Raw genomic sequence first — 15,822 nt, forward strand, 5'->3', positions numbered from 1 at the left:
AATGCGATCTTCTGTTTTTGGAAAGAGACTATCCAGGAAAAGTGATAATGTGGTAGTTTTTCCATTTGCTTTCCACATCGCAGTACAACAGCCGTTCAAACCACTCTGGTCACGCCTGTTGCTATACGAACTTGAACCATCTCGAGCATCATTTGCTCTGTGCTTCAAGTCGCTGCTGATGACGCTGCTTCCGACATCAGTTTTTGGTGTCTCTCTTCGTCTAGCGGTCTAGAAAACCGAAATTATCGACCGTGGGGGTTTGTTGCGCTGACCACGCGACACTCTTTATCCGCTAAATTTGGCATTAACATCGCCGACAATCGGCGGTCGCTCGGTCGGTATAGTTCACGTGTGAGCTAACACCACAGAGCCTGTTTGTTTGCAATTCTGTGCCCAGAACACGCACACATATACATAATATAGAATACCCCAATTTGTCTGTCGGAACACAACAAAATCACAAAAACCAATGTAAAATATCACTCGAAGAACTTTATTCTTGTTTTATATTATAACTTTTGTTTTATATAATCTAATTTATTGTATTTTTACGCCAAGTATTTTAATATAATTAATATTATTGTATCCAATTTATTAGTACTGCAGTTCAGTGGTGTACGTATGTTAGCCATATATTTTGCCTGATGATGGCTTTTAATAGCCGAAACATGCAGCAGTGCCAAACTACGCACTGACCTTAATATTGTTGTGTTATGACGGTTTTAATAAAAAAATTGTATATTCGTATAACACAACAGGATGCATGAAATGAAAATCATTAATAAAACTGTTATTTTTCCAATGAAATATAAAGTTAAGAGACCATATGAGAGACCTAGATGTATTGTTACTTGCTTATTTTTTCCTCAACGATTCTGCAAAAACTTTTGACTTCTTTATGACAGATGTCAAACCATCTCTCCATTCGGCATCTGTCATTAAGTCTTTTAGCATGTTTTGTTTCTCAATGTGACGTTGTCGGCTTCACACCCAACCCGCAGCATGGAGGTTGGTGCAGATTGGAGGATGATATTAAAATGTAACTTAAATAATGTGTGATGTGGCTGAAGACAGCCCAGTGACAGACCTTTATGCAGCTTCAGATTCCATAGAAGGCGGGAACTTTGACAAGCTGAGCGACTATTAGCTTTTCAAGGACTCTACTGCATGAGTCCTTGTTTTATTTATTAATGCAATTTTAGTTCACTTAACGTGTCTAATTTTGTAACAATCGCTAGACCTACTCGTACAGTACGTATGTGTGCTTATCTCCCCCCCCCCAGTAGATTCGGAACATTATTTGCCTAATCCTTCTAGCTGCACTATGGCCCTGGGTTCGACTCTGCCTCAAACAGAAATTAATTCCAAAATCTTCCTGGGGGTATAGGGTGGCCGGACGCGTAAAGCTAACAACCTCTCCGCCGTCTGTGAGCCGATCCCGTAGAAAATGTGGGAACCGGGATATCTTACAACCCTATAGGCCTCCATGGCCTGTTAACAGAAGTAGCTTTACCGTTATAGTTACGTAAACAGCTTGACGACTGTGCGAAACTTAGATTTTCTGTTTTGTGTGGTACCTGTAACAGCAGAATTGTTATTAGGAACTGTTTTGTAAAAATATTATCATAGAAAACACTGGCTGAAGCGGTAAGGCTTCAAAATTTTATTCGAGATGTGCTCGGATAAAATCTCGGTTGAAGTATAAATCATGAGGTCTGAGGTTTGATGTGGTTTACCTCAGTCTCTCCAGGCGAATTCCGGCTTAGGAGCTTAAAACAGGCCACCATTACACTCTTCCAAATTCTGCCGAATTCACCGAACATCATTATCTTCTCATACAGATCGTTTGATTTCCGTATAAATTATCACCGCTTACAGCGTTGTTAAGGAACCTACAATCAATTCACATGAAAAATGCCTGTGCTTACTGGTGTTGAGCATCTGGACGCAGTGCAACTGCGTAGAACTACTCTGGTGAGCTGAACTTAGAGAAGAACGTCCTCCCAGATGATCTCTTGGGAGTTCATTGTGCCCTTCTGTGCAGTTCTCCTTTCGCATGGCTGCAGCCTCGGTTCCTCTCCTTCTGCTAGGGCGCAATTGCAGCAGCACGGCGTGGATTCTGTATGTGTCTATTTGGGCATTCTCTATGCAGATGACCACCACCACACCACAAATATCGAGAGGGCTTGCTTGTAAGTAGCCCTGACGTAGCCAAAGTTTTGGCAGCTTTAGCACTGCGTCAGGACAGTCTGAGTTCTGTGTAACTCTGCCTTGATTATACGAGTATTATTGTTAAATCTATTCAGAATAACTCTTAAGGTTTTCTATTTCATGTTAAGTTAACAAGGAATAGAAGGAAAGTTTCCACGTGAGTCTGTCCGTTGGATGCTCTTCGAGTGGCCATCATTTCTCTTACGTTGATGACGTTGAAGCCTAAGTCCTCAAAGCTACTGGAAATATCTTCCGCTGGCATGTCTGGGGAAGGTGACTGATTACTGCGTTTACTTGCTTTTGGAATTGGGAAGAAGGTAAAATATTGGAGACTGTGTTTCTCCAGGTAGGATTTCACATCTGAATAGTCCAACATTTCTTTTATTATAAGTTTTTCATTTTGTTTATTTCGGAACTCGTAGTCCCTTTTGACGTGTTCTTGTAAGTCGTTCTTGAATCCAATGATGTTTGTGGTAGAAGTCATTACTATTGAAGGGGGCCTACTTAATTATCTGGAAGCCTTCTGCTCCGGAAGGCTCTGTATCCATGCCATTAGTTCTGAGAGGAGCGAAGAAATTACGAGTTAACACTGCTTTCGGAGGCAGCTTGACAAATGAGGATGGTGGGACTGGTTTACTGTCTGCGAAGTATTATTAGGGATATGTCTCTTGCTTCTCTTTACTTCCTGTAGGTCGTCGTCCTGAGCCGTTGATTCCACTGAGGTTTCCCTTACTGCACCACTCTGTCCTGTCTGTGCACTCACCTTAAGGTCGGTCTTCAACTCATTTATTTTTACCGTGTACGTGCCGTAAAGAGCCCTATAAACGGCTTCCCATTTCGATTTTCACAAAGGTTTGCTCTGTTCTCCTCCGCACTATTCACAGTGGAGATCCACTCAGAATTTTTCCCGACTTTAGCCGGTGTGTATCCGGCAATAATCTCAATTCCATTGAGTACTTTATGTACTTGTATTACAGAAGCTGTTTCTGGGTATTTGTTTGTGGGGGATTTCAGAAATGCTAGCTTATGTCTCCAATATTCGGTATTGGGGCTTCCGCCATTTTGGTGTACACTCAAATCCACTGCTCCCCCCCTCCCCTCACAGCACTGCTCACAGATCGGCCGGGCGGAAAACTTCACCGATACCACCTTCGCCAAACGGGAGTTGACCACGAACACACTACTTAAAGTGAAGTCCGTAAAAACCACTCTCTCCAATACACGTTTCTTTTAAATCACTAAATCCAGTCAAGATCTCAAGGACAACACTTTACTGTTTGCACTACCTCCAAATAACTCAACTCGACTGGCGGTTCGAAGTCAAAGTCGAAGTTACATTACAAGTGGCAGTTCACTGCCCATCAGTTCATCTTGGCGTCAAGCCCCTTGACACTCACCAGAGATTTCTTTTTTCAACTGAACCCTTGTGGTAATAGTCCGTATCTAACATCCTCTCTCACGAGAAGATGGGTTTGCCTCTTATGAAGCGTATGTATCGCACATGTAGCATGTTTTTTAAAATTCCTCCTTTTGCGCTATTAACAAGTCCACTGTCAGTAACTGGTGGTTCTGCTGCTGACCCTCGTTATATAGACTTCGAATGGACAGCACAGAAAACACCGCATCCTGCATTGTTGCGAGATTATTCGTTGCTGCGGAAGTGTTTATCCCTCCGTTGTCTAACAATGGCCGCCTCTGCTTGTACAACTATTCGGGATTTCAGCCATTATGTCACAATATATTCCAAAATTTCTGCTATGAAGGTTAGGGCGAGACAAGATAAAGCGAGAGATTAAATAGTCATTGGTTCTTTTTTTAGAGTAACTACCCTTAGTTAGGAAAGCCATTTTGATCTGAAAAAAGAGGTGTCGGCATGTAATTGGCATATTATTAAATTATTGCCTTCAACATACATACTTTGTAAATATCTGAACCCCTTCAACTTATTTAATAATTTCAATGACTGAAACAAGACACTTCATCATATTGTAACGGATTTGATCAACGTGTTGCCAGGCAACAGCCCTGTAGGCACGGTCCAACACGCAACTATAGATGAGGCTATGCTTTTTATGTCGTCCGCGCCATGATCAATGATGATAACGGGCCAGCAAACTCTCAATCTGTCACGTGACACGTGTTTTCTGTGTGTTCTGCGCTACGCAACAATAGAACTGTATTTTCTGCGTTGTCCGTGTCGCGGCTATACAACATGAGTCGTCTTGCAGCTAAGAAGAATCCACGATAGATTTTAATTTAGTTCCGAGGTTTCAGGATGACTGAACACGAAACGGCAAGAAGGCTTCATAATGATTTTAAGTTCTACGTAGTTTCCGTGTTGTGATCCGGCTTGTGAAGACGGAGAATCCTAATGAGTGTGCAACGGTGAACTGGAAAGTGTGTACAATAACGATAGCATTATAATTGAATATTAATTGTAGATAAGAGAGAATGTAACCGAAGTGCCAATAAATCCAATCATCTGAACTAGAACCCGTTAATTTCGTCACACGTGCCCCCATGCAACTGGCAGGACGCCCAGAGCAGCACAGGCTCAATATAAATAACAATTCTTATTCACTATCCTTTTTTAAAGTGACGTATGTTAAGTCCAAAAAAGTATATATTGTGACCTTGTAACATAAATAAGTTTTGCTTGACTTTCAATTGTCACTGAGCTGCTTTCAATTTCATATCAGAAAAGAAATCAGAGATCAGTAAGTAAAGGATTTTAATACCACCTCTTGCCCTTACTGTCGGCTGAAATGTACCCCCACTTATGGTACTGTACACCCCACTTTTGTGTTGCAAATGCATGTAGCCACCCGACTTCTTCCGAAGTCATTCAGTGGCGGTCCTCTGTGTTTCAGTCGTCGGCTGTACAGCCTCTCTCTCTCTTTCCTGTACAGTAGGGTGAAGGCAACACTATCCCTGTCACTCCATGAAGACGTAGGGGTGAGTGGTCAGCTTCACACCCCAGCCACTTTGCTACCCATTCAATAGTATGGCACGCAGTAGCGCAGTTGGTTGAAACACTATGTTACAAGCCGGAAGGTCGCGGGTTTGATTCTTGATGAGGTCATTGGATTTCTTGAACTAACTTAGTCCTTCCAGCCTCAATATGGCCCTAGGATAGACTGAGCCTCTAACGGAAATGAGTACCAGGATTATTCCTGTGGGGTAAATGTGGCCGGTGCGTAAGGCTGACGTCACCACCATCTGCGAGCTGGTTGTCTAGAAACTGTGGGAGCACCGAAGTCTCCACACCTAAGGGCCTCTGCAACCTGTTATAGGGATAGCTTCACCTTCTGCTCCTAGGCCTCCGAATTATGTTTTCTAATTATCCCTTCATTTTTCAAGGGCCGTGTTACATGCACAGCCAATCACATTCTCATGTATTTCGTTATCCTGATAATATTTGACGAGGAATGCGCCCACAATTTATAAAGGTCCTCGTTCTGTGACTGTATCCTTCAGGTATCTTCGTCTGAAGTCCAAGTGTTCTAAATACGTTGTGCTGAAGACACAAAATCTTAGTTATTTCCATGAATATATAGTAAGATCCGTCAAGTGTGGAAGGTGTAATGGATAAGTAAAGGCGAAGTTGTGTAAGATATGTCTTATAAAGCTAGATTATTCCTTTAGGGTAAGAGGCCACGTTTCACTTCCATACTAAACACACATTACATATTTAACGCGTATAATAAAAACAAATTTTTTTCCCTTGGCACTACAGCCCCAGTGGGCCTAGGCCTACCGCCATGAACTTCTCCGTTCACAACAAATTAATTAGTTTAATTAATTTCACATAGTGGGGGGTGGAGTCCAGCTGGTTCCACTCGGCACTTCGGCCACTGATTGGCCTATTGTAGCCTGCCTCAGGTGATCATGATGATGGAGAAATTGGTGGAATGAAGATTGACAGGGGAAACTAAAGTACTCAGATATGACCTGCCCAAGCTCCACTTTGTCCACCACAAATCCCACTTGACCAGGCCCGATCTTGAACCCGGGCCGCCGCGTTGGGAAACCAGAGACTAACCGCTTGAGCTAGGGCGCGGCCTAATAGAAATCAAACAAAGAATTCAGGAGTAAAGGGACACTCGCGCACGTGAGCACGGAAATTTGTACACGGTTGGATGGACGTAGAAGTAACAGGCCTACAACTGGGATAACAGTTCAACTACGTGCGAGTGTATATAATATGTTTATTTCATACATACACATAGAAGGACTTAAATATCATGAAGAACACCGCAAGGTGACTTAGACGACAGGTTAAGGTTAAGGCGTCTGTATTGGGACAATTTAGAGCTATGATTTGCAGGTATTTGGCGGTAGGCTAATTGTTAATCACCGCTGCTGCAAAATTAAATATTCTCTACAATGTTTCGCGTAGTGGTTAAGGCACTATGCTACAAGTCGGAAGGTCGCGGGTTCAAATACCGATGTGTTCATTGGATTTTTTTCAATTGACCTAATCCTTCCGGCCGCACTATGGCCCTGGGGTTCACTCAGCCTCTAACAGAAATGAGTACCAGGAATTAAATAATAATTTTCCTGGGGAGTAAAGCGCGGCCGGCGCGTAAGGCTGACAACCTTACCGCCATCTTTGAGCCGATTGTCTAGATAATGTGGGACCCTTAACGTCTCACAACCCTATGGGCCTTCATGGCCTGTTACAGGGATAGCTTTACTTTTTACTTTTTTTATGTTTCCTTAACAAAACAGGTACAACATTTTCCGTTGTAGGTGAATTCTCTTTTTCAGTTAGTTACTCAGATGTTTCGACGCAGTGGAGTGACTCCAGACACGAAAGGATGCGTTCTTTGCGTAACATGAGGAAGAGCGTATGTCTCCGTGTGTACGCCCGGCGGACCACCTATCTGTGTGTCAATATGTTTCCACTCCCGTGTAATTCATTTCGAGAACGCCTCGACATATTTAAATAAATTTGATATTTATATTTTGCCCTTCGGGGGCATTCGAAATTCGTCTTTATTGGTGGGTAATAAAAATGTGACGGACGCATGAACTCTTGAGAGGATGAGGACACAGTTGTTACTTGCGATCTGCCGTGATCATATTAACTCTAGGAAGTTTATCAACAATAGAAATTGCCATAACGAAAGTCATATTAATTAACGGACGTAAGTATCGTAACGGTTTTTGAGCTTTCTGAAATGCATATACACTCGAATGTGAATTCAGGGCGCCAAGGAACGCACGTAGAGTCTATGTGAACTATGTTATCAATTACATTCTTTTTCTGTCTTATCATCTGAACTTACGTGACTAACACAAGCAGTTAACCAACAGAAGAAAAACATCAGCCCCATATGAAAAAAGCAGTCTTCTGGGATTTGGCACCGTGTATATGTGGTGTTAACCGACGTTTCGGAGGAACGTATCGCCTCCATCTTCAGGGTAGAAGGAAAAATATAAGAAATCCGCAAGCGAAGAGACCGTGAGAACATCACATATACACGGTGCCAAATCCCAGAAGACTGCTTTCTTCATAGTCACCGCCGTGAAAGCCTCAAATCTTACTCAACCCCTTATGTTTTATAAGAGTAATACAGTGAATAGTATATAACATACCGGCAGATCCACTCGGCTTACATGAAATTTACTCTTTGTAACAAAAACAGTACCTGAAGATGGAACATATATGCCGAAACATGTTGTTTTAGACAGCAATCTCTTCTGCTGAAAATAGTTCTTTGCAGACGGGAGTAAAATAAATATTATCTGCAGCGATTCCCACAACAGAATGCAACAAGTGTAATACAAATGTACGTATTGCGAATAGCAGCTTTTCCCAACATCCCAACGTGTGAAGGTTGCATGCTTGTTAAATCTATATTTCGAGAATGAGATTTAGAATGATTTTCTGACTTATGTTACGGCGCAACGCCATGTGGCATATAAAGGAGGCACTGCACTTTTCGCCAAGTATAGTTAGAATTTTCAAGTCAAGGAGGATGAGATGGGCAGGGCATGTACCACGAATGAGGGAGAAGATGAATTCATATACAATATTGGTGGGAAAGTCAGAAGGAAAGAGATAACTAGGGAGACCAAGAAGTAGGTGGGTAAACAGTATTAAAATGGATCTTAGAGAGACAGGATGGGATGGTATGGACTGAATCGATCTGGCTCAGGATAGGGACCAGTGGAGGACTCTTATGAACAAGGTAATGAACCTTCGGGTTCCATAAAATGCTGGGAAGTTCTTGAGTAGCTGTACAATTGGCGGCTTCTTAAGGAGGGTTCAGCTCCGTGAGTGAGTATTAATGGAGGTACACCTGAAAGTTTACTTCTCCCTCATGGCAGGAATTGCAGCGATACTGGAGTGCTCCGTCTAGCCACGCGTCAGGCTTATTAATAATGTTTAGTGATGCCTGGGGTTTTAACTGAATAATCCATACCTGTGACAAATGGATGTGCTATTATACGTGTTCTGGTTAAGAACTGGGGTCGTGCGTCAGTGGCTATTGGTGTAAGGTGTCGCTGTTTGATCATGCACACGGACACACTCTGAAGGTCTCTGCTGACGTAATTTAGGGGCCCAGTCTTTGGGGTTAGAATTCTTTCTTTCCCTCTGTATTATTGCATTATAAGTATTTTAGTTCACTCGTTTATATATACAGAGTGTTTCTAAAAATACTATAATTAAAATGTGTATCCATTCCTTGTTATTGAACGCAGTTGTCTTAAAACTACATAGATTATTCTACCCTGCTGCGAAATTTGTTACGTTTAAACATATTCCGTGTGCTGTCCCGGAAGTTCACGAAACTTTTGCGGGCGAAGAGCAAAATTATTTAGAGCCTTGCTTAGTATTTCTGTAGAATTTGTTTCAGTCTATGGTTGGATGGCAGTTTCCAGTTCAGAATTATGTGCGGATATTTCTGAAGCATCCTATATTTTAAGAAACCTACAGAAAATGACCGCAAGGCCGCGCCATAGCTCAGGCAGTTAGTCGCTGGCTTCCCACGACGGCGGCCTGGGTTCGATCCCGGGTCTAGTCAAGTGGGATTTGTTGTGAACAAAGTGGCCCTGGGGCGGATTTTCTCAGAGTACTTCGGTTTACTCTGCCAATCTTCATTCCACCAAATTCTTCATCATCATAATCACCCGGGACAGGCTACAATAGGCCAATCAGTGGCCGCCGTGCCGAGTGGACCCAGTTGGACTCCACCTCCCACTAAGCGAAATAATAGCAAGGCGTTAAGTTCGGCGAAGGTGGTGGCAGTAATAATCTTTCTTCAAATATCACAAGACACGGGTTCTGCAGGGCTCTCTCCTCGAATATGTTGTGAAAAAAGGCGAAGTATGGCTTTGCCAGTGCGAGACTTGGCACCATCAGGCTGAGTGAATTGAATTATCATATCCCAACAGAAAGATGACAAATTCATCAGTCAGCATTCAGGCGCTCGATGGTACACACCATGATAGAATTCTCTGAGATTCGAAAGCGCACATTTTTCTTCTTAATGTATCTATTCAAATGGAAGTGCACTTCGTCTGAGAACCACGTGACATCTAAAACACCCGAAATACCCCCAAGTAGATCTCAGTACTCACTCGCAAATTTATCACTACCGCATATTCTGACAATGGCTGACTCAGCTGATTTTCATACTTATAAAACAACACAGTAATCATGACAGATTTTCCATGCAGTGCTGGTTGAGTCCCGAGTCAGCCGTGCTAAAGGTCGCATATTTCGTGTAGCTCTTGTTACTGTCTCTCATGCTGCACTGACAGTTGCTTCTGTACGAACAGATGCTCCACGTTTACGTCCTTTCGTACATACATCACAACACACACACACACATTTCCTGCTTCTTCAAACTGTCCAGTAGAGACTCGTACTATCTCTCGGTGGTGAAACATGAACAGAAAATTCTCGCCGATCTTCCTCTCCACAGCATCAGAAGAACCACCAGAAAAGAAAAAGGTTTTGATAACACTTTCTGATCCGTTGTATACTAAGCCATATTGTTTTTCAGTTTAGCGTCGCCAGCAATAGAAAACCAGTTTCTGATGTGCGTAGAACTATCTTTGAAAGATTGATATATTTACGTTGAATGACAAAGAAGTTTTATAAGTATGTAAGTTTTGAGATTTTCAAGGCGATGACTACGAAGAAAGTCGTCTTCTGGGTTTAGGCGCCATGTATTCTTCGTTTTGGCCGACGTTTCGGAGCAGATGCTCTCTGCATTCCAAGCCATTTAACTGTTCTGAAGATGGAGGCGATACGTTCCTCCGAAACGTCGGCCAAAACGAAGAATACACGGCGCCTAAACCCAGAAGACGACTTTCTTCAAGTTTTATAAACATTAAATTATATGATGACTAGAAAACAACTTTATATCAAAGTGCCTATTTGTCTGTTATTACTTTTGTATGATTATTGTTTCCGTAAAAGATCTTCGGCGAAAGTAAGGCAAATCTTATTTTGAAGAAGTGGGTTCGGACGATATCGGCCTAGGGCGCCAAACAAAAGCTAGAATTCTTCTTAAGTATTCGCCGAAATGAAACGCCTCATTCGTTATTTGTATATGCAGATTTAAAACGTGAATATTTATTGCCCGGAGCACGCGGTAGCGTAGTTCGTTAAGGCACTATGCTATAAGCCGGAAGGTCCCGGGTTTAAATCTCAATGGGGTCATTGGATTTTTTCAATTGACCTAACCCTTCCAGCCGTACTATGGTCCTGGGGTCGATTCAGCCTCTAACAGAAATGAGTACCAGGAATATTCTTGGAATATTCTTGGTGGTAAAAGGCGGCCGGCGCATAGGGCTGACAACCTTACCCCCATCTATGAGCCGATTGTCTAGAAAATGTGGGAACCTCAACATCTCACAACCCTATGGGCCTCCACGGCCTGTTACAGGGATACCTTTACTTTTTACATATATATTGTCCCAAAGGGTAATCTTTATTTTAAAAGTGGAATATATGAATAAATTAAATTTAATTGTGACGTTTGTTCTAAGTCATATATACTCGTATTTATTTATTACAAAAACTGAATTCTTTTTGGAGAAGGGGTCAGCATATGAATTCGACAGCTTTGTTGTAAATTTAAATGTAGGTCCCATACATAGAGATTAATAATGAATAAATGATAAATACAAGGAATGGAATTTTAAAATCATTCGCGAATATCTTTAACTCAGTAGAACAAAGAAAACCCACTGACCCACTGCGCTACTGACAGTGATTTCAATAATGCCTCATTGTGCTAGTAATAATTAGTATGTCCCTTAGGCCACTTCTTCTCCCTGCTGTATTCATACTTTCCCTAACCCTATGAGATTAGCAACATTTGCAGATTTGATCATGTTTATCACACTGTATAATCAAGCAAACAGACCTACCCAATTTTCTACAAGCAGTGCCCTGAATGTCAGCGCCGAGAACACAATGCTCTTAACTTATAACAAATCCTTACACAATTTTATAAATGTATAAGTAAAGTTGTCTCTGTATTTAATTAATTAAGCACCACTTCATGAAGACATGTAGAGGGGTGATAATGTAGCTCCACCATTCTTGACCTTTATACTAGAGGCAGGTGGGTGGTGAGAGTCAAACACTTGCAGCCTTACCCCCGGTGCCCATTGAATAGGCGGCTGGGTGGGCCCAAAAGCCGGTCTAGACGCTGTGGAATAGAGAAAATCTGTTGCCCTGCCAGGGACCGAAGCCAGGTCAACCAGTCTGCAGCTCGTCGCTATACCTACTGAGCCAACGCAGCTCATTCATTCTTCTTAACAATGCCGAATATAAAGAAAAGTAACGTGGGATTCTGTAGCGATTTTGCTATGTTGGAAGTGCATAAACTATTAATCTTAATCTGAAATATCCGTAGAAATAAGGAACACCGTTCAAGGTGGCTGTTGTTTGCCAAACTGATTAAATCCTTGACCTGTCTCACTGAAATGAACCGAAGTTACTTCTCCCTGCGCAGAATGTTAAGCAGAGGATACGACAACACGCCTCCCTTCCAATTCCAGCACAAGGTCGGGATGTGAATGAAAACAAAACTATACCGATAGTCCTAACTATTAGACATCCGGTTTATCTTTTTATATATATTTTTTTACTTAAATTTTTTTTTTTTCGTTTTTGTTCTACGATGCTTGAGCCTAATGCCATCCACCATATTGGTTGAGATGTCAAAAGATCACAGAACTATCAACATTGGCTTTGCTTGTGCGTGAGGGCCGCCCCATAGCTCAAGCGGTTAGTCGCTGGCTTCCCACCGTGGCGGCCCGGGTTAAATCCCGGGTCTGGTGAAGTGGGATTTGTGGTGGACAAAATGTCGCTGCGGCGGGTTTTCTTCGAGTACTTCGGTTTCCCTTGCCTATCTTCATTCCACCAAAATTCTCCATCATCATAATCATCCGGGGCAGTCTACAATAGGCCAATCAGTGGCCGCCGTGCCGAGTGGACCCAGCTGAACTCCACCCCCCACTTAGCGAATTTACTTGCGGCTGCTAATCACATTACGGCTTTTTTCATCCTGTCTTGAATTACAATTTTTCGACGATTAAACTGGATCATACTGCATTTTTTGACCTTGAAATTTGTCTGCACAGATAATATACAGATCTATACATAAATACAATTAAAACAAGGAATAAACTCTAATTACTTGTTTTAATAAACTCTAATAATTAGAATGATCAAGTCAAGGAGGATGAGGTGGGCAGGTCATGTAGCACGAATTTGGAGACGAGGAATGCATATAGGATGTTGGTGGGAAAGCCAGAAGGAAAGAGACCACAGGGAAGACCAAGGTGTAGGTGGGTGGACAATATTAGAATGGATCTTAGAGAAATAGGATGGGATGGTATGGATTGGATAGATCTGGTTCAGGATAGGGACCAGTGGAGGGCTCTTGTGAACACGGTAATGAACCATCGGGTTTCATAAAATGCCGTGAAATTCTTTAGTAGCTGCAGAATTGGCGGCTCCTCCAGAAGGGCTCAACTCCATGAGTAAGTAAGTAATAAACTCTAATATTATTTTTATATTCACGTATTATGTTAGAGCAAAATTCCAAAGAGATATATCCAGTGGGCGGATAACTAGCTGTGTACTCTTACAAGAAGTGACAATGAATGAATTAATGATGATGAATATAACAAACTAGAGACTTAAAAAATGTCTGTGTATATTTGCAGCCCTACTTAGCGCCAATGAAATTTGCTAAGTCCGTCCATCCTGACACATGGAAGAATTTGAGAGATGTCGGATGAATTTTCATGAAAATTCATATCGGAAAATTTAACAAAACTTGTGAACAATTTAAATCTGCATTTACATCGGACATGCTTTCGACTGCTTTACATGAAGACTTACCTACTTTTCTGTGGATACCTCGGTCAGTATTTGTCGGAGAAAGAACTGTTTGGAACAGACCTTATGCAGAAAAATGAAACGCATATTTCATGACCATCACATAATATGTTCAAGTTTTACGGCTTTTGAGATATTTAAACAAAATTGATGTTATGAATATATTTTCAAACTTTCATTCTTAACAATCGGCTATGGCCTCCAGAAAATAATAGCGGCAAAAAAAAAGAAGTAAAAGTCGTAATGAGTTTAGACTAAGTTAAAACGAAATTTGTTTTATTCTTTCAATTCTAGAGCTCTGTTTCAATATGATAGTATATATATATATATATATGATAATATATCTGTATATTTTTTAGACTATATAAGAATTGTAAACATCGAAATCTTAATGCTGATTGCTTATTCATTTAAAGATCTGTACAGTTTTGACTTCTGCCCAACTTGAATATTATCACGTATAGGGGGGGGGGGGCAAGACATATAGAAGAGTTTTGGATTGGATGATTGGATTTAATGACACGTTATTCACACAACTCTGGACTACAGGCAATACAGCTCTATTACTGATCTGCACACTTTACAGTTCACCGTTACACACGTACTATGGTTCTCAGTCTTCATTGGTCATACCCTTGAAACGGATTTATAACGGTCTCACTGTCACTTCAAATCACATATGAAAACTTCTTTTCATAGTGTAATTATTTTCTTGCCATTATTCTGCAACTGCCAATTCCGAAGACTCGACTCAGTTCAATTCCTCTGCCCCTGGCAGGCTGACTTCTTGAAACTCTGCTAACTCTTCTCAAATGAATATTCTTTATAAACACTTTGCAAGGACCACACAGAAAACACAACCTCTCTGTTGATAAGAAGGAGTGTTTATAGCGCCGTTGCATAGCAACGTAAGCTCTTCGATTGTTGCTTTCGCATTCGTTGCCTAGGGAATGTGTTTATCGAGACGTTGCTTAGCAATGAACGTTTATTCTGACTTCACTATTCCGACTTTCGGGCATCATGTCACAATATCATAATCTAACAGTGAATAGTGACATGCATATTTATTGTTTGTTAATTACAGAGGAAATATTCATGGTAGTCTTGATTATTTAATTTACACTTTCTGCTGCCGATTGCGCCTGTCAAGTGCACACTGCATAATTGTACAATCTTTTTTCGCTATAAAACTTCCCTTGGTGGACAGCATTACCACTGCTGACGCAGTACTTGACCCCAATTTTCATGATAATAAAACCTGAATTGCCGTTATGCTCTAAAAGAGAGCTTGTTGCAGATTATTGAAAAACTAACTCTGTTATCGATGTGAGTCATCAGAGGAACCAGCTAGTGGAATGCTCTTCTTACAGTTAATACGTACATATATGTTTAATGGTCTCTAACATTACGGGAGGAACGTAAGACTGAGGTTGTTTGAGAACAGGGTGCTGAGGAGAATATTTGGACCTAAGAGAGATGAAGTGAAGGGGTATTTGAGAAAACTTCATAATGAAGAGATCCTTAACTTGTACTCTTCTCCAAGTATAATTAGAATGATTAATTTCACACTTGTATGTGTCTCTAATATATAAACTTTTATTTTAAAGTGTTATTACAGTCACATTTAAATTCCCTAAAATATCATTAAAACCACGTTTTATTTACTCTAATGCAACATAAACTTTTATTTTAAAGTGTCATTATAGTCTCATTAAATTTCCTAAAATATCATTAAAACCACATTTTATTTTACTGTTGCGACGTGTTTCGGCCCTATATGACCATCCTCGGGTAACTGTTAATCAACTGAAACTACCGAACTGTATCACCTCGTGTTTCAACCTATTTACACGCTGCTACTGCACTTCGTCCTTTAAGAATGTAGTCCGCTACCTTCATATTGTGGCTTCCACTTTCTGTAATGTATAATATAAGTTTGTTAATGTAAAATGTATTATGATTCTGTGCAATTTGCTCCTTTATGTGTCTATACGTGTATGTATGTTATTGTGTAGTTCTGTTCCCTTTTGTGCATAGCTCTCCCTAGTTGGGCGTATCTTCTTTGTATTGATTCGTTTTATGTATTTGTTCTCGCTTTTATATCATTTTTGGTGGTGCGCGTGTGTCGCTATCTGTCATAAAGTTCGTGTATTGTCTGCAATATGGGATTTTCTGTGCCAATATGTGTCGTTCATATGTAAGTTGTTCCTACTGATTTTATAAATGCGATATTT

The 15,822-nt window shown here is 41.1% G+C and overlaps 1 protein-coding gene across 3 annotated transcripts in view; it reads left to right on the forward strand.

Moving 5' to 3' along the window:
• Positions 1-15,822, forward strand: part of LOC111869190 (cytochrome P450 306a1) — an 89,451-nt gene that overhangs the window by 64,398 nt on the left and 9,231 nt on the right. The gene's annotated exons all lie outside the window — the stretch shown is intronic.

This window comes from Cryptotermes secundus, unplaced genomic scaffold (genome assembly GCF_002891405.2).
Source record: "Cryptotermes secundus unplaced genomic scaffold, Csec_1.0 scaffold1482, whole genome shotgun sequence".
NCBI classification, from domain to species: domain Eukaryota; kingdom Metazoa; phylum Arthropoda; class Insecta; order Blattodea; family Kalotermitidae; genus Cryptotermes; species Cryptotermes secundus.